General features: G+C 45.7%; 1 protein-coding gene across 4 annotated transcripts in view; it reads right to left on the bottom strand.

Moving 5' to 3' along the window:
* The window catches only part of lzts2a (leucine zipper, putative tumor suppressor 2a), a 171756-nt gene that overhangs the window by 102465 nt on the left and 48037 nt on the right, over positions 1–21254 (bottom strand). For 2 of the 4 annotated variants that reach the window (XM_078565158.1, XM_078565157.1), the window contains exon 2: positions 16320–16410. The gene's annotated coding sequence lies outside the window, so the exon portion shown is untranslated. The remainder of the gene's footprint in view (positions 1–16319; positions 16411–21254) is intronic. The other 2 variants (XM_078565156.1, XM_078565155.1) reach the window with 1 other exon arrangement.

Here is a 21254-nt window from a genome sequence, read left to right as displayed (position 1 = left end):
GCTTTTGTCCAGCCAGCTTAAGGAGCAAAGACCTCCTGTGTCCTCCAATGAATGGAACTCACAAGGTAATGAAAGTTCCAATCAATACAGCCACATACGAGGGATGTCACAATTCCTGACCCTTGGTATCTGACCTCCCTCCCCAACTGACCTTTATTCAGAAATCCTGTCAGGACCTAATACCACCACCTCCTGCACCGAGTCATCAACTGATCTCAGCAGCCATCTGTAAACGTTGAATTGGTTCCCAGGATGCAATGTGCCATCCTTCAATCAATGAGGGAGAAAAAAAAATCTTTGATTCATGCTTAATCACCCTTTGTGTTAGTCTAATGTATAGAAGTGTCACAGAATGGATCTCAAAAAAAATACACGTGCTCCTGCCCCTGAAATACAAACTCCAATTGCCATAATTGTCACAGGAATGTCCTAACAGCCAACTATTAAAATATAAACGATCCACTCATTTCCAAATAGCGGACTGCTTCGCAACTGCGGGTACATGTAGAATAATGGGTTAACAGGCATGGTAATGAGATAGTGATGTATACCATGATGTAACAATGACATCAGCAGTCACATGCAACAGACTGAAAAGAGATGATGGAAGAGTCTGTACTAGAGAGAGATGTACTTACCTCGAAGCTTAGATTGTACTTTAGTGTAAATAAAGGAGATTTTGAAGAAACGTGCCAGAGTTAGACTTAAGTCACTCAAAGTGGTGGGAAACCTTCCCAATCCAGAACAGGCCACAAGTTACCAATCGTCTTTGAAAGTGGAAACCAAACCACAAACAAGTATAGCATGCAGTGTATTCAGCTCCGTTTAAGGAAGAACTGGGGGAGAAAATGGGTTAAAAACATAGACTCCTCCGCTCTCGTCATCACATAGCAATATGGGGAGTAGAGCAAAATAACATCGAACCAATTGCGCTAGGCTGTGGAGCACTGCTTGGTGTTACAGAAGGCTTTAATGTTATTTAAATGTGTGACGGGAACACAGCAACAGAAGCAGCTGAATGGGTAGTCTCCGTGATGGTGCCCCTCGTCCCCCTGGGATCAGCACCCCACGCTGTAGGCCAGGCCCTCACATCGTGTACCACGTTTGAGGGTCATTGGTCCACCTCTTACGCCGCTAACATTCAGATGAGCGTGCACATTGTATCTCATATCCTGGGCTCCTGTTATGAAGCAGAGCAGAATCAAGACGAATCATGCGAAAGAAACATTTTTGTAGTGATAGATTATTTATGGCAATTCCTAACCCCACATGCGTGCAGCTCATTGCTTTGAAAAAAGACAAATTATCGTGGCTTGGACCTCAGGTGTTTGGAGATCAGACAAGGTTGGCTGAGTTTTTTTTTCCCAGGAGAGAAGAGTAGTGATAATAAACTGCAAACCAGCTCCTGTGGATGCATACGGTAGACCTGACTTCGCATTTCTTTTGTCAGTAGTTCGGTCCTGTACGAGTTGGGTATTATCTTATTTACAATAATATGCTCAGAAATTTCCATGAGGAAAAACTAGAGCCTTGGCAGGTCCTCTGTAAACTCTCACTATCTGATACAACCCCACAGTCCAGAGGGTCACTTCCCATTCTGAACCAGCTCAACACAGTCAATGACTAAAGGGGGTTTTATAACATTGGGTGAGTGAGTGTGCATGCGCGGATGTGTTCTGGTGGTGGGGGGGCAGATGTATGGAATTGCGGAATGTGCATGTGTGTGTGTGGGTTTGTGGAGTATATGCGTGTCTGTGCTTAGGATATACATCTCTGTGTAGACACGGCTTCACTCTGATAGATCACCCTTTTCAATCTGCACAAAACATGCCCAAAAGCACTCAGGTGGAGGTGGTCTCATTGTTTTACAATGGAGAAATCTCTGATAGCAAACTGCAGGAGGTAAAATCAGGGCTAGGCTCTCTCTGTACCAGCTGCAAACTGAAGTGAAAATCAGCCTTGATTCTGGGGGACATTGCAAAGCACTACACCACTCATCTTCTGGCTACGGTAGTGCTGTGGTATATTAAGGGAGTAGTAATCAATGAACAAAAATAAAAATAGCTGGAAAAACTCAGCAGGTCTGGCAGCATCTGCGGAGAGGAACACAGTTAACGTCGAGTCCATATGACTCTTCATCAGAACTAAGTAAAAATAGAAAAGAGGTGAAATATAAGCTGGTTTAAAGGGAGGTGGGGGGTAGAGCTGTATAAAGGGCCAGTGATAGGTGGAGATTGCCAAAATATATCATAGACAAACAGACAAAGAGGTGTTGAAGGTGGTGATATTATCTAAGGAATGTGTTAATTAAGGGTAGAAAGTAGGACAAGCAAGGTACAGATAGCCCTAGTGGGGGTGGGGTGAAGGGAAGGGATCAAAATAGGCTAAAAGGTAGAGATAAAACAATGGATGGAAATACACTTAAAAATAATGGAAATAGGTGGGAAAAGAAAAATCTGTATAAATTATTGGAAAAAAAGGGAGAGATCGGAAAGTGGGTGGGGATGGAGGAGAGAGTTCATGATCTAAAGTTGTTGAACTCAATATTCATTCCAGAAGGCTGTAAAGTGCCTAGTCAGAAGATGAGGTGCTGTTCCTCCAGTTTACGTTGAGCTACACTGGAACAATGCAGCAGGCCAAGGACGGACATGTGGGCATGAGAGCAGGGTGGAGTGTTGAAATGGCAAGCGACAGGGAGGTCTGGGTCATGCTTGCGGACAGACCGAAGGTGTTCCGCAAAGCAGTCACCCAGTCTGCGTTTGGTCTCTCCAATGTAGAGGAAACCGCATTGGGAGCAGCGAATGCAGTAGACTAAATTGAGGGAAGTGCAAGTGAAATGCTGCTTCACTTGAAAGGAGTGTTTGGGCCCTTGGACGGTGAGGAGAGGGGAAGTAAAGGGGCAGGTGTTGCACCTTCTGTGGTTGCATGGGAAGGTGCCGTGGGAGGGGGTTGAGGTGTACTGGGTGATGGACGAGTGGACCAGGATGTCCCGGAGGGAACGATCCCTGCGGAATGCTGCCGGGGTGGGGTGAAGGGAAGATGTGTTTGGTTGTGGCATCATGCTGGAGTTGGTGGAAATAGCGGAGGATGATCCTTTGAATGCGGAGGCTAATGGGGTGATAAGTGAGGACAAGGGGGACCCTATCATGGTTCTGGGAGGGAGAGGAAGGTGTGAGGGCGGATGCGCGGGAGATGGGCTGGACACGGTTGAGGGCCCTGTCAACGACCGTGGGTGGAAAAGCTCGGTTAAGGAAGAAGGAGGACATGTCAGAGGAACTGTTTTTGAAAGTGGCATCATCAGAACAGAAGCGACGGAGGCGAAGGAACTGAGAGAATGGGATGGAGTCCTTACAGGAAGCGGGGTGTGAGGAGCTGTAGTCGAGATAGCTGTGGGAGTCGGTAGGCTTGTAATGCATATTGGTGGACAGTCTATCACCAGAAATTGAGACAGAGGGGTCAAGGAAGGGAAGGGAAGTGTCAGAGATGGGCCATGTGAAAATGATGGAGGGGTGGAGATTGGAAGCAAAATTAATAAATTTTTCCAGGTCCCGACGAGAGCATGAAGCAGCACCGAAGTAATCATCGATGTACTGGAGAAAGAGTTGTGGGAGGGGTCTGGAGTAGGACTGGAACAAGGAATGTTCCACATACCCCATAAAGAGACAGGCATAGCTGGGGCCCATGCGGGTATCCATAGCCACACCTTTTATTTGGAGAAAGTGAGAGGAGTTTAAGGAGAAATTGTGCAGTGTGAGAACAAGTTCAGCCAGACGGAGGAGAGTAGTGGTGGATGGGGATTGTTCGGGCCTCTGTTTGAGGAAGAAGCAGAGAGCCATCAGACCATCCCAGTGGGGGATGGAGGTGTAGAGGGATTGGCGTCCATGGTGAAGAGGCGGCGGTTGGGGCCAGGAAACTGCAAATTGTTGATATGATTTAGGGTGTCAGAGGAATCACGGAAGTAGGTGGGAAGGGACTGGACAAGGGGAGAGAGAATGGAGTCAAAATAGCAAGAAATGAGTTCCGCGTGGGGCAGTAACAGGCTGACATTATTGGTCTGCCGGGACAGACCTGTTTGTGGATTTTGGGTAGGAGGTAGAAGCGGGCCGTCCGAGGTTGGGAGACTAACTGATTGGAAGCTGTGGAAGGAAGATCTCCAGAGGAGATGAGGTCAGTAACAGTCCTGGAAACAATGGCTTGATGTTCAGTGGTAGGGTCATGGTCCAGGGGGAGGTAGGAGGAAGTGTCTGCGAGTTGACGCTCAGCCTCCGCAAGGTAGAGGTCAGTGCGCCAGACAACAACAGCACCACCCTTGTCGGCAGGTTTGATGACAATGTCAGGGTTGGACCTGAGAGAACGGAGTGCAGCAAATTCAGAGAGAGACAGGTTAGAGTGGGTGAGAGGAGCAGGGAAATTGAGACGACTAATGTCACGTCGACAGTTCTCAATGAAAAGATCAAGAGAAGGTAAGAATCCAGAGGGAGGGTTCCAGGTGGAGGGAGAATATTGGAGGCGTCCAAGGGCCCAAACACTCCTTTCAAGTGAAGCAGCATTTCACTTGCACTTCCCTCAATTTAGTCTACTGCATTCGCTGCTCCCAATGCGGTTTCCTCTACATTGGAGAGACCAAACGCAGACTGGGTGACCGCTTTGAAGAACACCTTCGGTCTGTCCGCAAGCATGACCCAGACCTCCCTGTCGCCTGCCATTTCAACACACCACCCTGCTCTCATGCCCACATGTCTGTCCTTGGCCTGCTGCATTGTTCCAGTGAAGCTCAATGTAAACTGGAGGAACAGCACCTCATCTTCCAACTAGGCACTTTACAGCCTTCCGGACTGAATATTGAGTTCAACAATTTTAGATCATGAACTCTCTCCTCCATCCCCACCCACTTTCCAATCCCCCTTTTTTTTCCCCAATAATTTATATAGAGTTTCCTTTTCCCACCTATTTCCATTATTTTTAAATGTATTTCCATCCATTGTTTTATCTCTACCTTTTAGCCTATTTCGATCCCTTCACCCCACCCCACCCCCACTAGGGCTATCTGTACCTTGCTCGTCCTGCTTTCTACCTATTAGCACATTCCTTTAGATAATATCACCATCTTCAACACCTCTTTGTCCTTTTGTCTGTGACATCTTTTGGCAATCTCCACCTATCACTGGCCCTCTATCCAGCTCTACCTGTCCCACCCCCGCCCCCCTTAAACCAGCTTATATTTCACCTCTTTTCTATTTTTACTTAGTTCTGTTGAAGAGTCATACAGACTCGAAACGTTAACTGTGTTCCTCTCCGCAGATGCTGTCAGACCTGCTGAGCTTTTCCAGCTATTTTTATTTTTGTTTTGGATTTCCAGCATCCGCAGTTTTTTTGTTTATCTCAGTAATCAATGAAACCTGGACTATTAATTCCTCAGAATGCAAGCTCAAATACCATCACAGCGAGTTTGCTCATTTAAATTCTGTTTAAAAAAGCAGCCATCAGTAAAGATGATCCTGATGATATTGGAAGGGATGGAAATCTGCTACCCTTACCCAAGCTCTCTGGCACATGGTTTCACTTCCAGGCCAACACGATTGATTCTTAGCTGCCTTGTGAAGCAGCCTCACAAAGTCCCTCAGCTCCAACAAACCACTAGAAAGGCAGCTGTGGCTCAAGAACTACCACCAGGGGACTAGCAATGGCCAATGAGTATCAGACTTGCCAGCGATACCCACATCCCAAAGATTTTTTTTCTTGAAAGAAAGATGCGTTTATCACCTGAGACTTTCGGGGGATGGAAACATAAAATATTGGGTTTTCATCATTCTAATTCCACAAATGTAAGGTAAACAGAATTAACCATTAAAGGGTACAGGGTGCACAGTGACCTATAGACTCCAAATAGAATTGAAGCACTCCGTTGAGTTTGAGATAGTGCATGCGTTAGGAATATCATTTTTTTAAATGAACTACTTAAACTGCAGAACAGAAACAAAAACAGAATTACCTGGAAAAACTCAGCAGGTCTGGCAGCATCGGTGGAGAAGAAAAGAGTTGACGTTTCGAGTCCAATGACCCTCCAACAGAACTGAGTGTAGTTAGGAGAGGGGAATTAAACTGCAGAGTTGTTCCTGCTGAACTACTGTATGCACAGGTTAATGTACAGCTCTCAGTATCCAATCAGCTCCCTCGTGTAATGGCTGTAGCCAGTGGGATGATAAGAGTAAATAAGGAGAAACAGTCTCCACTGTCCAAGGCCCCCATTACTGAACTCACTGCTGGACATTTTCATCAGACCTGTTAGCACCACCTTATGGCACATCAGCAAAACTTCACCCATTGCAAGAAAGCTCCAAAAATCTCATGCGCGGTCTATCTGTTTCTGTGTTAGTTTTGTTTGGTATTTTATCATGTGTATGTTTGTATATATCTGCATGTGTACCTGTATCTCAGTCCTCTATGTATATCGGTGTATGGAATGTCACACGACTCCACCCCAGCCTCAACTCATCTGCTACTAAAATCCTCATCCACGCCATTGCTCAGCTATTCCAATGCTCTCCTGGCTGGCCTCTCGCCTTCTCTATCTGTATTCAGCTCATCCTAAAGTCTGCTGCTAGCACCCTAACTTGCACCGAGTCCCATTCCCCCTTCACCCCCAAGTCCTCACTGACCAGCAATGGCTCTCTATCCGGCAACACCACGATTATAAAATTCTCACGTCTGTGTTGAAATCTCTCGCTGACTTCAGCCCCGCCCGGTCTCTGTAATTCCCTCCGGACCCACAACCCTCTGAATCTCTGCACTCCTCCAATTCTAGCCTCTCATGCTTCCCCATGTTCCACCCTTTCACCAGTGGGAACTGTGTCTTCAGCTGCCTAAGCACTAAGCTCTGGGTTAAACCACTCTACGTCTCTCTCTCTCCTCCTTTAAGACACTCCCTAAAATCCACCTCTTTGACCAAGCTTTCGATCACCCATCCTAATACATCTTTTTCAAAGCAGGGAAGCAAGTACAGAAGCAAAGAATTTATGCGAAAAGCTTTTACAAAAATACTAGTTAGACCCCAGCTGAACTAACACTCCATTCTGGGCAGCACACTTTAGAAAGGATGTCAAGGCCTTAGAGAGGGTGCAGAGGAGATTTTTTCTTTTAATTTTTTTCTTCCTGGGATGTGGGTGTCGCTGGCAAGGCCAGCATTTACTTCCCATCCCTAATTGCCCTTGAGAAGGTGGTGGTGAGCTGCCTTCTTGAACCGCTGCAGTCCCTGTGGAGTAGGTACATCCACAGTGCGGTTAGGGAGGGAGTTCCAGGATTTTGGTCCAGTGACAGTGAAGGAACGGCGATATACAGAGTTGTGGTGATTTGGATTGCAGCCCGAAAGGATGGTGGAAGAATTCGATCGTCAACTTTTAAAATGGAATTGGATAAATGTTTGAAAGGGAGAAAATTTCACGTATGTAGGGAAACAGTAGAGGTGTGGGACTAATTGGATGCTCTTTCAAAGAACCAACACAGCCTTGATGGGCTGAATGGTCTCATTTTGTGCTTTATCATTCTGTGAGGATTGGTATCAAATTTTGCCTGATAATGCTCCTGTGGAGCACCTTTGGGTATTTTTATCACGTTAAAGGGGCTATATCAATGCAAGTTGCCTTGAATCTCAGCACTCTGTGTATACTTGTCCTAGTTTGCATTGTCCATTGCTCTAAGTCCAGATTACAACTTGTCCTCTGGCCCCACTCCCCAATAGTCACTAAGACGTGGTTAAAACTGTATTGTCCTCTGACCTCTCTACCTCTTCCCTCAGAAACCTCCTACTTACATATATTATTAATTTTTGGTATTCCCTTTCATTTCTTCCCATCTCCTGTTTGGTGTCCTATCACACCTCTCCCTCACAACGAATATCTTTCAACATTAGGACTGCGAGATCTATGCAACAGCAATGATTTACATGTAGATGTGCTTGTCGATATATTCTTACATACAGACACAGATTTGTATATACGGGAGGGAAGGATGGAAAGAGAGAGATTAAAGGAGGAGAAAAGTTGCATCTCTATGTACTTTTAGTAAAGGTACAACTCACCCACTAAAGCATCTCAACGTCAGTGAGTTACTTTGAAGTGGAATTACGACTATGTTGGGAAAGCTGTTTGTCTGTGGGTGTGTGCGTGTCTCTGCATCTATTGGCCTGTTCGCAGTTTGTATTAGCAGATCTTTCAACCTGGAGTCAAAGCTTATAGGTTGAAGACACAAGCATGTACTGAAGGTCTGAGGGTTGTAGGCTGCAGACTCAAGTGCTGCTTTAGGCACCCGCGCATTGCCCGCCCCACCCCCACCAAAAATAATCTGCTTTGCCACTAATTCCTCATTTATCTAGTATTTTGCATTGACCAAGTGTATATTTATATTGAAACTACTTTGAGTTACATAGATTCTGCAGCAGAAACATATGACCCAACTGGTCAATGCTCGACATGACTCTTCCAACCCTCTTCATCTCATCCGATCAGGATAACCTTCTCTTGCATTCTCCTCGTGTGTTTATTTAGCTTCCCCTTGGAATGAATCTATGTTATTCACCATAGATGAATGGTGGGAGAGGTCCACCTTGTTATCACACTGAGTAACGAATTTTCTCCCAAATTCCTTATTGGATTTATTGGACTACCTTAGTTAAAATCTTGATGTTTTGGAGTCTCCCACCCCTCCCACCCGCCCCCCCCCACCCCCCGCCCCCCACCACCACAGGAGGAAACATTTTCTCTACATTAAAGCTCTTCAGAATCTTAACGTCCCTACTAGGTCACCCCTCAACATTTTCTTTTCTAGAGAGAAGGAATCCTAGCCTGTTCGGCCTCTCCTGATAAATATATCCTTACAATTCTGGCATCATCCATCCACCATTTACTGGGCACAAGTCAGGAGTGTGATGGAATACTCTCCACTTGCCTGGATGAGTGCAGCTCCAATAACACTCAAGCTCGGCATTATCCAGGACAAAGCAATTGCTTGATTGGTTCCCCTCCACCGCCGATGCACAATGGCAGCAGTGTGTGTACCATCTACAAGATGCACTGCAGCAACTCACCAAGGCTCCTTCAACAGCACCTTCTAAGCCCATGACCTCTACCGCCTCATAGGGCATGGGCAGCACATGCATGGGTAACATCACCACCTGCAAGTTCCCTTCCATCCTCACTTGGAAATATATCGCTGCTCCTTCACTGTCGCTGAGTCAAAATCCTGGAACTCCTTTACTAACAGCACTCTGGGTGTAGTCGAGGGGAGGCGGTGGCATAGTGGTATTGTCACTGGACCGGTAATCCAGAGACCCAGGGTAATGCTCTGGGGACCTGGGTTGGAATCCTACCATGGCAGATGGTGGAAATTGAATTCAATAAAAATCTGGAATTAAAAGTTTAATGATGACCATGAAACCATTGTCGATTGTCATAAAAACCCATCTGGTTCATTAATGTCCTTTAGTGAAGGAAATCTGCTGTCCTTACCTGGTCTGGCCAATATGTGGTTGACTCTTAAATGCCCTCTAAACAAGGGCAATTAGGGATGGTTAATAACCTTTGGTCTAGCCAGCGATGCCCACATCCCATGAACAAATAAAAAAAACCTACACCACACGGACTGCAGCGGTTCAAGAAGGCAGCTCACCACCACCTGCTCAAGGGCAACTGGGGATGGGTGACAAATGCTGGCCCAGCCAGCGAAGCCTGGTGATCTTCTTTTGCACACTCTAATGCCTCTATATCCTTTATTTTATAAAAAGTAGGCAACTATTCTGAATGGAGGCTGTCACCTTCAAACTAAAGCAGTTTCAGAAGAAGACGCTTTGTCTCATTAACACAAACTGGCCCCCATTCATGAATCCCTCCCAGAGGTGAAAGCAGCAAAACAGATACACCGAGATAACAGAAGGGTGAAGGGGCCAGTAGACACAAAGCCTACAAGCAGAAACGCAGGACTTTATCGCATCAATAAAAATAGCGATGAAGAGAAGAGCAAGCAGATATATTCCTCTTAGGGAAAAAAATCCCAAGACCCGATTTTGAATTCACTGCACGAGCACACAGATCAAATCGCACTGTTGAGCTCCAGACTTTTGTATGCAGGGCACATACATATATAAAGAGATCAGTCCCACCACTGAGCTGCAGGAGGAGGGGCACTTAGCGACACAGCACAGCTTCACTTACTGTGTCGCTTATTCCAGATATTCTCCATTAAGTGCTTTCTTGTGTTCATTTTTTCCTTTGTGGCCTCATCCCCACTGTCAGTATGTGTTTCAGTCCCTGTTTAAACCGTCACTATCCCCAGTGCTAATTGTCTTCGCTGATTACAATGTGAGGATTGTCCATTAAGTATTTAGATGTAGTTGGTTTGGGGCAAACAGTATCATTCCTAATGGTGACACCCAGAAATCTCATGCCTGACACTGGCACCCCGACACCTCATGCCCAACATCAGAATATCAAAACACTCGCACTCCAACACCTCACACACATTCCGACCTGACATTCGCACCCCACAGCCTCATACCCAACAGTGGCAGCCCAGCTTGACGCAACCGACACTGGCATCCTGACATTTGTACCCACCACCTCATACCTGACAGTGGCACCCTGACATCATACACTTGAACAGTCTGTTACCCGACAGCGGTGCCTGACTGGCTACCTACTGTCCCTAAGAAGCCTCAGACCTTAACGTGCTAACTAAACAGACCTGCATTCGTAATTCATTCTAGTGGATGTTGAACAACTTAAAATGCCTCTCTTCGGCTACAATTTTGGATATGTTCAAATCTATAATAGTACAGCTTTTCCACAATTCAAGGGGGTGTAATTTAAACATTCACAAGCTGACTGAAATTCTAATGACAATGCTTAAAAAATAAAAGCCGTATTGGGTCTGAAAACAAACCTTTAACTCTCTGATTTCCACCTTCGCTGACCCTGGCCAAGTTCTTTGCCAGTTGTTTTTCCTCAGCACGCCTCTCTCTCTCTCTCTCTTTCTCTCTCTCCTCTTCTCCAATAGCTTCGTGTTAAATGATAGAACTCGCTAAGCAGGGAAATCCATCTGGGTAGCAGATGGTGCTGAAGCTGTCTGATAATGCCGGTCTTAGTCATTTCCTATTCACAGTACATCAGCGAGGAGACGGCTGGTTCCTAAGGGCTGATTCACTGAGGTACATAACTTTTATTAGCACACTAAACTCTAGCAATACTCATTGCACTGCACTCTTAAGTCATTCCAGCCCCAAGCCCCTAAACCAAGTCCCGAAGGATTGTGGAGCTACCTTCCCTCCTTCATGTTTCACTTCAGCTACAATCTTCCAGGTTCTTTAAAAGCCAAGTTTAGGGTTATCCATACAATACCAGGAGGGCTTGTGATGTAGCAGGTGGCATCTCTGCCTCTGAGCCAGAAGCTCCTGGTTCAAATCCCACCCCAGGCCTTGATGGCCAAGGAAGGTGTGTTCGTCATGCGGCCAAACAGGTTGAATGTCAACCTGCGAATCCTTCCAACACGCGCCAGTGGCAGGTGGGAGGAGTGGGAGAGATTCCATGTTAGAAAGAACATTGGAGCCTCCACCATCACTATCCATAGCTCCAGGCTACAACAAGATGTAAAAGTGTGCATTGCCACAGCGACTTGAACTCTGTGTGGACTGTAACACACCACCACTATACAATATTAACCGATTTAACTCTTCTGGCCTTTTCAACATTGGGGGGTGGCTGCAATGTGGCCCACAGCCCTTAAGAAAGAAAGACTTGCATTTATATAGCGCCTTTCATGACCTCAGGACATCCCAAAGCACTTTACAGCCAATGAAGTCATTTTGAAGTGCAGTCCCAGTTGTAATGTATGGAACACGGCAGGCAATTTGTGCACAGCAAGCTCCCACAAACAAAAATAGCAATTTGATAAATGGCCAATAACGACCGGATCATTTGCTTATTGAAGGATAAATATTGGCCAGGACAACCAGAGTGGGGGAGAACTCCCCTGCTCACCTTCAAAACAGTGCCATGGAATTGTTTACAGCAGTTGAGTCCTCAGTTTGGTGTCTCATCCAAGAGACTGCACCTCTTGACAGTGAAGCACTCCCTCAGTAGTGCAGAGCTGGCTTACATTTTGTGCTCAAGTTTCTGAAGTGGGACATGAATCCACAATCTTATGACTCAGGATCAAGCGTGCTAAAAAAAAGTAAAGGACCCTGATTGGGCGGCAGGTGTACATACTCTGCACAGTACGGTGCGCTAACTATAAAAAGGCTAGTATGCAGGTACAGCAAGTAATTGGGAAAGCTAATAGAATGTTATCGTTCATTACAAGGGGAATTGATTACAAAAGTAGGGAGGTTATGCTTCAGTTTTCAGGGTCACATCTGGAGTAGTGTGTACAATATTGGCCTCCTTATTTAAGGAAGGATGTAAATGCATTAGAACCAATTCAGTGAAGGTTTACTGGACTAATACCAGGAATGGGGGGGGCTGTCTTATGAGGAAAGGTTGGACAGGTTAGGCTTGTAAACTCTGGAGTTTGGATGAGTAAGAGGCGACTTGATTGAAACCATTAAGATCCTGAAGGGTCTTGACAGGGTGGATGTGGAGAGGATGTTTCCTCTTGCGGGAGAATCTGGAACTAGAGGTTAGAGTTTAAAAATGAGGATCACTCATTTAAGACAGATGAGGAGATTTTTTTTTCTGAGGGTCGTGAGTCCTCTCTTTCTCAAAAGGCGGTGGAAGCAGAGTCTTTGAATATTTTTTAAGACAGAGATTCTTGATTAACAAGGGGGTGAAAGGTTAATCAGGGGTTAGGCGGGAATGTGGTGTTGAGGTTACAATCAGATCAGCCACGATCTTATTGAATGGCAGAGCAGGCTCGAGGGGCTGAGTGGCCTACTCCTGCTCAGAATTCGTACGTTTGTATAAATTTCTCAGGTTAATCGGAGCCCAGCTAAAGTCTGGATGAGATTTTCAAAATCGCTAGAAACATAGGAAATAGGAGCAGCAGTAGGCCATTCGGCCCCTCGAGCCTGTTCCACCTTTCAATTAGATCATGGATGACCTTCTACCTCAACACCATTTTCCTGCGCTATCCTCATGTCATTTGATGTCTTTAATGTCTAGAAATCTATCCATCTATGTCTTGAACATACTGAATGACTGAGCCTCCACAGCCCTCTGGGGTAGAGAATTCCAAAGATTCACCATCCTATGAATGAAGCAAATGCAATCACACACATGACTGCACCACCAGATGCGTCTCTACATATTTTCCACTGTGGGGAGGGTGGAGGGGGGAAGGAAATGTTAAAGATAAAATAAGAAAAGAAATTGAAAGTCGGGAGAACTGGAACAGAAAGTGCTCAGCAGTGTGGAAGGTCAACCGGCAAAGAGTATGTTTGCCCTCCAGACCTCGTGTCCAGGCATATTCATTTCCCTACATTAGACCAGGGACTACAATGTCAAAACTACTCCCTAGGTTGTGAAGATCTATGCAGGACGTCTAGGGTTTCCAGCTCTGGTTGGAGGGATCCGGGAGGAGATGTCGGTGAAAGTGACATCGTGGACGGCTGGTGATGTGGTGTGAGCGGGTTCTAAGGGAGCACGAAAGAGAGGAAAACAAACCAACCTGAATTAAGCAAATGGAACAAATTTGCAGTGAGGGTGAATAATTATTCAGGTTTAAATCACTCACTCCTGAGGGCTCGGTGCGCAATCCGACATCATGGTTTCAAACAGGGATACTAAAAACTGCTAAAACTAAAGAGGAAATATTTTAATCGCTCTCTTTCTCTCTCCCCATCTCTTGTGTTTTTGATGAAATGAAGCGATCTAAACCGCCGCTCGTGTCCACTGCACTCGGACAAACGCTTGCTGCTTGCGCCCGATCCCTCAGTGAAACATGAACCCCAAAAATCCCATCACAGCCCGCTAAGATCCCAGCCAATCGATCCTCCTGGCTTGCCTTTCGGTTTAAGGTTCGAATTTGATTGGGTGGCGTTGCGCTGGATGTGATGTCACCGCGTGGCAATGCCTCGCGATGGGCCTCATAGTTTCTTTCCCATTCTTGGGGGCTGATGGCGACGAATCATGGGATTGATTTGTTTAAAATATCATTTTTAAAATCTCCTGGATCGCTTCCGTTGACCACCGGGAGATTGATGCCGGTTCCAGTAAACTTTACCAGCCATTCCGGGAGGGTTGGTAACCCTAGCGATGTCGCAAGGTTGGGAAAGGTGCTACAGAAATGCAACTTTGCTCTTTCTTTTCCAGGAAATCGAATCAATCCCAATTTATTGTCTATTAGAAGTTAATTTCTGGCACGTTGCTCATTCATTGAAAAAAAAGATGCATATAAATGAATAATAACAATAAAAAAGACAGAAAATGACCCTACCACAAAAGTCTAACTTTGATTATTTTAATGTATTGGAATAGTATTTAACTTATATTTAAATCAATCATTCCTTTCATTTGCCCAAGTGCAATGAATAGTGGAAAGTTAGGTAGGAGGGAGAGAGTGGGGGAGTGATGGAAAGTCAGGTGAGCTCCCATGGAGGAGTGGTGGTGGTCATCCGCATAATTTTCTCTACGATCAAATAGACCAGGTAAAGGACCAGGAAAACCTGCCCCAAAAAGAGTCTCCGGCCAAAACTTAACCTGTATTTCTCTTTACAGATGCTGCCTAATGTGCTGCATATTTCCGGTATTTTCAATTTGTTTATTTCTATTTGCACCGTCACCTGGGTCGTCCTTTGCCAGGGTCAGTTTTGCGGCAGGCTCCGTCTCTCGAGGATTCGTTTCCAAAGCCAGCTAAAAAGGGCTCAGCGACATGCCCAATCTTAAAACTGGAACCTCCACGCTGAGAGACAACCTTCCTCGATTTCTGAAGGGTTGCCACATATTTCTATCCGCACAAATGGAGGAGGAAATTCTGGGGAAAATGCGATTTTTGCAGTCAGCAGCAAAGCCGCAGCACTTGCCGCTGACCTTGAAGAAACCTGCCCACAAAGTTCCAACAACCTCCGTGTCATGGATTTCCCCTTTCCCAACATCAGTTTCAATCTGTTGCCAGCAGTGATGCCACAAAGCAGGGTAACAACCAATCACTTTGAGGTATTCCCACGGACAGAAAAACCGGGAAGTGAAGACCACTGAATCCTTTCAGTTTTCATCTTAAATTTTGCAAACAGCGAAATAAATAATTGGCACATAGACACATGGGATTTAGGTACTAATTAAAGTATCATAACCAAATATTTTTAAAAATCCAGTGAAATTTAGAAATTTGACATTGAACAAATACAAAGTTACCTTTTCAGGGCCGGGGAGGATGTTTAACAGTAATTATGAATTTAGTACATCTTTAAAAACTCAGTTACGCTTCATTCAACAAAGTGTAACTTTTTCAATAGTTTTCACAGTGAGACTAAGTGTGCAAGGGTGGAGGTTCTTATCAGTTCAGTGATTTCTAATCGATTACATTTTCGGAGGGCCTCAATAGCACACCCTTTGGTCTGACAGCGACTCCTGGGTTTCTATATCTCACTGCGCATGTGCGGACTCCAGAAGCCGCTGTCAGGTTCAGAGGAGTAAAATCCAGACCATAAACTTCTGATTGTGACCGGAGTACCTCCTATTCAGAGATGGGCAATCCTCAACTATCGCAACCTCGCCCACTTATCAATAATGTATCATTTGCCCTGGCAGTCGCTGTTCGAACGTGGAAGTCGTCGAGAAGCAGCTCGTGGCAACGTTCCAGAGGTTAGAGAGACCCTGCTGGTCTCCCCCTCCCTTAACGCTGTTGCTGAGAGTAGCTGTTACACGGTCTCTATTACTACAGCAATTAATTAAAGATCCCTTGAAGTCAGTCTAAGAGCATTGGGTACATCGGTTAATACTGTAGATGAATATTTAATTAATTTGAAAAGTCATGCAGTCTGTCAAAGTTATCTCCCAAGATCTCCTGTCAGATTTCAATCCTTCCAGCTTGGTCTGAGTAAAAGTGCTCCTGGATGAAGCTAAACCTCGTTCTTGAGCGTTAACAGAACCATTTTAATCCGCAAATTTCCGAGGAATGTCTGTGGAAAAACCAATCCAAACTACTAACAAGCTAACTACGGTGGGGAACAGAATAAACAGACATAGCAATGAAGGACAGGCAAAACAATAGCAGCCAGAATTCAGTCCCATGCAGACTCTCACAGTGAATCTTAATGGAGTCTTTAACTGACTGCGTTACTAACGACTGAATTACCAAACACCAACAAAGGCAACTAAATCAAAGTGATATCGCACCTTACCTGTTCCCATTTGTTTCCTGCTACTTAGCTATCATTTCCCTCATCCTTTGTAGAAGAATCCTTCCAGATGACATGCCGGACACAGTCTGGTAAGAGAATGAGGTGTGTTAGTAAACAGGTGATAAGAATGCGGCTACAGATAGGTAGATTTTTCAACACAGAAAACACAAGATAGTTTACAAATGCGGATCTCATGAACTTCCCCAAATTCCTGGACCCCGCTCTGAAAACCTCCAGTAGTGACCAGCGATGGGTTTTACCTCCAACCTCATGTTTTGCTAACGGCCTAAAAAAAAAGGTGGTCGAATTAAATTCAATGGTAAGTTTCTAAACGGAATTGGAAATGTACTTGAAAGAGAAAAGAAAATGCAGGTCCATGGGATAAGAGCAAGGGGGGAGTGGGGTTCATTGGATAGCTCTTGTGAACGTACGAAATAGGGGAAGTAGGCCATGGGGCCCCTCATGCCTGCTCCGCCATCCAAAAAGACCATGGCTGCTCTGATTGATGTTTCAAATTCCACATTCCCATCTACCCCTGATAACCCTCGATTCCCTTGCCTAACAAGAACCTATCTCCGCCTTAAAAATGTTCAAAGACCCCCCCCACCACCGCGCCTCCACTGCCTTCTTGGGCAGAGTGTTCCAAAACCGCACAACCCGCTGAGAAAAAAAACTTCTTTCAATAGAGCTGGCAGAAACACGATGGGCTGAACGGCCTCCTTCTGGAGCTGGACGATTCTGTGACTTCCCCAGTGGTGCTCGGCTGATTCGGGTGGGGAGAAAAAAGAGCGGAGTTTCACAACTGGAGGATGGACAGCAAAACAAAATGGACACCATATCCCCCCAACCCCTGGGAGGCCCAGAAATTTCAAAATATCAGCTATTCTTAAGGAAAGGTTTAAATGTGAGGTCTAAAAAAAAGATCAAATGATCTGATTGGTGAGTTTGCACAGCTTGTTACATCACTGCGAGCGATTAGTCTAGACACCAGGTACCAACTTAACATCAGTAATGTATCGTGAGAAACTGCAACCTCACCTTGGAGTGACTCCCACAATATAATGTGGAGGGTGTGACGTATAGTAATTACACCCCAACGTAAATCCTTTCACTAATGTTCTTTCTGATGTTTCAATTCAAAAGGCTTTGATCCTGCCTAAACACGATTCATATCCGAGAAAAGAGCCTTCAAGTTCCCATCACATTCCCCAGCACTGACACTCTCTGCCTGACAATAGCAGAAACATAATTAAAGGACCTCCCACGGCACTGCCCGAGGCGAGACTTCGTCGCAAAGTAGAACAGTCCCAGGTTTGACCTACACGGAGCTGACTCCTCTCGTTTTGGTTGGCATTGGTAGCTACACAAGATTTTTAAAAAAAAATTTGTTCTTGTGATGCGGACATCACTGGCGAGGCCATCATTGGTTATCCATCCCCAAGTGCCCTTGAGAAGGTGGTAGTGAGCCATCTTCTTGAACCACGGCAGTCCTTGTTTGCTGTAGTGGTTTGATAGTCTTGCTTGGCCATTTCGGGGGGCAGTTAAGAGTCAACCACATTGCTGTGGGTCTGAAGCCACATGTTGGCCAGACCGGGTAAGGGTGGCAGATTTCCTCCTTTGAAAGACATGGGATTTAACGGCAATAAAGTAGTTTCATGATCACTAATGAGACTAGCATTTTATTACAGATTTATTAAATAAACTTAAAAGTCCTCCTGCTGCCTTGGTGAGATTTGAACTCGTCTCTCCAGTCTTCGTCTGGATGTCTGGATTACTGCATTACCAGAATGCCACATTGCTGGGCAAGGAATCAGAAAAATCAGCCAGAGTGCACAAACCTTTGGAAATGGCAGGATGAGGGGATGTGTCAAGAGACCGGGATCCTTTAATGGGGAGCTGGAAAAGAATCTCGTTTGGAATGGGGGTCGGTGTTTTTAAAAAGAGAAAAGGCTACAGGCTGTGGGGTATCAGACATTCTCTGAGCACCAACACCTCAAGGACAGCAGCAGTCCCACGAGGAGGCCCGTGATTACCTCAAAGTCACTAGGAATGGGCCATAAATTGGTGGGGTCCCAGGAATTTTGGCTCACCATGTTTATGTTGTCTGAAGTAAAATGGAGGACTGCAGTGGATTTCAACCATTTTCAGCACCATTTCCCCTCCCTCCCCCCCCAATCCCTTCATTTTTTTTTAAAAGGCCCGAAGAAATATGAACCCAACTTTATACATAGAACATGAAGCCCAAGTGCTTCCTTGTCTATTAAGCTCCAAATGCAATTCCACACCAATGCGGTCGACTCTTAACTGCTCTCCCAAAGAGGTCTTAAGCAATTTGTAGCACACTGTCTCAGGGCTACAGGGGGGAGGTGAGCAATAAAAGCAAACCATACCCCGAGAATAAATAAAGTATCCAGCATTGATCCACAAGTTTCAGATTTAAGACCCATTCTGTGCAGAGCTCATAGGTCTCAGCCGGGCCAACCTGGGACCCTCCATTTCACGGCTTCAGGTTGTCAGCTTGGCTTGTCCGTGTGGAGGGGGAAGCGACTTTGTGCCATAGGCCAGAAACCTGAACTCAAGTCCGGATTGACGGTACAGTGCAATCCGGAGGGAGGGCTGTGTTTCTAGTGGTGCCGCCCTTCAGATGAGATATTAAACTGAGCCCTAATCTGTCAGTTCAAGGTGGGACAAAATAAAAAAAAGGTCCTGGGGTACTACTTGAAAAAAGGTAGAAGATATCCTTTCACCCTCACCTGGACAACATTCCTACCTCTGCCACCAGCAAAGAAAAATGCAAACGAACTGATTATCGTGGGATCTTGCTGTGCACGAAAAGGACACCATAGCTCATTTCACGATAATTCATATGAAAGATGCTTTTGAGGTATTGCTGAGGAACATTGGACCTAGGAGCAGGGGGAGGCCATTCAGCCCTTCGAGCCTGCTCTGCCATTCGATAAGACCATGGCTGATCTTGGTTGTGCTCTCAACTCCACTTTCCCGTCAGCTCCCCATAACCCTGGGCTCCTTTGACTATCAAAAATTTGTCTAACTCAGCCTTGAATAAATTCGCTGACCCAGCCTCCAACTGGCTTTCTGGGGAAGAGAATTCCACAGACTAACGACCCTCAGGAGAGAAAAAAGTTCTCATCTCCATATTAAAAAGGAGACCCTCTTGTCCTTAAGCTGCGACCCCCTAGCTCTAGTCTCCCCCCCGACAAGTGGGGAAATCCTCCCAGTATCTACCTTATCAAATCCCCTCAGCATCTTCTATATAAATGCTTCAATGAGAAATTGAGATGCTTGTCCTGTGTAAAACTAGGTGGGAGTTACTGCCACCTGGTGGCCGCAGACAAACTGTTTGCGATCTGGGAAGGATTAGTTTGGGGTGGATGGTTACAGCCTTTTCACAACCCATCCTATTTCATGACCAAAGCTCACAACTAATGTCATATCAAAGAGCACCAAGCTTGACCTTAAGTTGACCTCCCGGTGAGGGTAGCCAATCACGTTTAACCCGGAAGCATTAGGCCGTTGTCTAAAAGAGGCTAAAATACAGACACTAAAAGGAGGGTCTTATTGTTCAAAGGCAAAGCCGCATACGTCTGATTTAAAGTAACCGCCACAATGATTAAGAAGGGCAAGTCTTTCTTCTCTGTCCTTAACAGGCCTCAGCAACCCAGGAGTGGATAAAATAGCAACTTGCCCGACTACCACCCCTCACTGTCCTCATGATAACAATCCACCAGCGCTTTCAGGGATGATATGGGGTAAGTGAAGGAGCAATCTCTACTCTTCACCAACTTATAGGTTGTTCGCAATTACCTTGGCTCACACACTGGGAATGGGCTTTCAAGCAATTTACCATAGGTCAGGTTCACTCCAGCAAAGAATCAACACTGGTGAATGGAAGGGGCAAATATGGAAGAAGAACCTTGTCTTAACATTAAATATTCCTGGCTTTGGGGGAGGGGGAGGATGGTTGTGTGGTGGGAGGTGGGTTATCTTGACTTTATGTACTGGTGCACCTAACACCATCCAGGACAAAGCAGCCCACTTGATTGGCACCCCATCCACAAACGTTCACTCCCTCCACCACTGATGCACAGTAGCAGCAGTGATACCAACAACAAGATGCGCTGCAGGAATTCACCAAGGCTCCTTCAACAGCACCCTCGACCATCTAGAAGGACAAGGACAGCAGATAGATGGGAACACCATCACCTGGACGTTCCCCTCCGAGCCACTCACCATCCTGAATTGGAAATATAATCGCCGTTCCTTCACTGTCGCTGGGTCAAAATCCTGGAACTTATTCCCTAAAAGCGCTGTGGGTGTACCTACACCACATGGACCGCAGCGGTTCAAGATGGCAGCTCACCATCATCTTCTCAAGGGCAATTATGGATGGGCAGTAAATGCTGGCCTGGCCAGCGAATCCCACATCCCACGAGTGAATTCTAAGTGTACCGCAGGTGATATGCGTTCAGCTTCTGAACGACATCTCTCCCGACTGACTTCAATGGGAATGATGCACAATTGTTGACTGTTCAGATACCACCCGATTAACACTGACACACAAAGTTACCAAGGACTTACTCTCTGCTGCTTAACATCCGTTACCAGAGCACTGAGAAGAGCAGGCAAAGCTTAAAATCCCTCTCCCCATTATTTAATGATGGTGAATTTTTAAAAGCTGGTCTTTTTTTCCTTGGGTTGTTTGAATGTAACAAAAAGTATGAGCATTTGGTTAAAACAGTGGGTATTTTTGTCAGGTATGAATCACGACAAGTCAAAGTCGAATCTGTACACAATGCGTAAGTCGAGCTCAACATTATGAACACTCCGTACGTCAGCCATGTGTCAGTTGGCAGAACACACCTCCGGAGTCAGAAGATTGCAGATTCAAGCCCCAATCCAGACTGGAGTG

The sequence above is a fragment of the Cetorhinus maximus genome, chromosome 20 (assembly GCF_964194155.1).
Source record: "Cetorhinus maximus chromosome 20, sCetMax3.hap1.1, whole genome shotgun sequence".
Taxonomy (NCBI): domain Eukaryota; kingdom Metazoa; phylum Chordata; class Chondrichthyes; order Lamniformes; family Cetorhinidae; genus Cetorhinus; species Cetorhinus maximus.
Note: the sequence above shows the minus strand (reverse complement) of the source record. Positions and strands in the feature narration are given on the sequence as shown.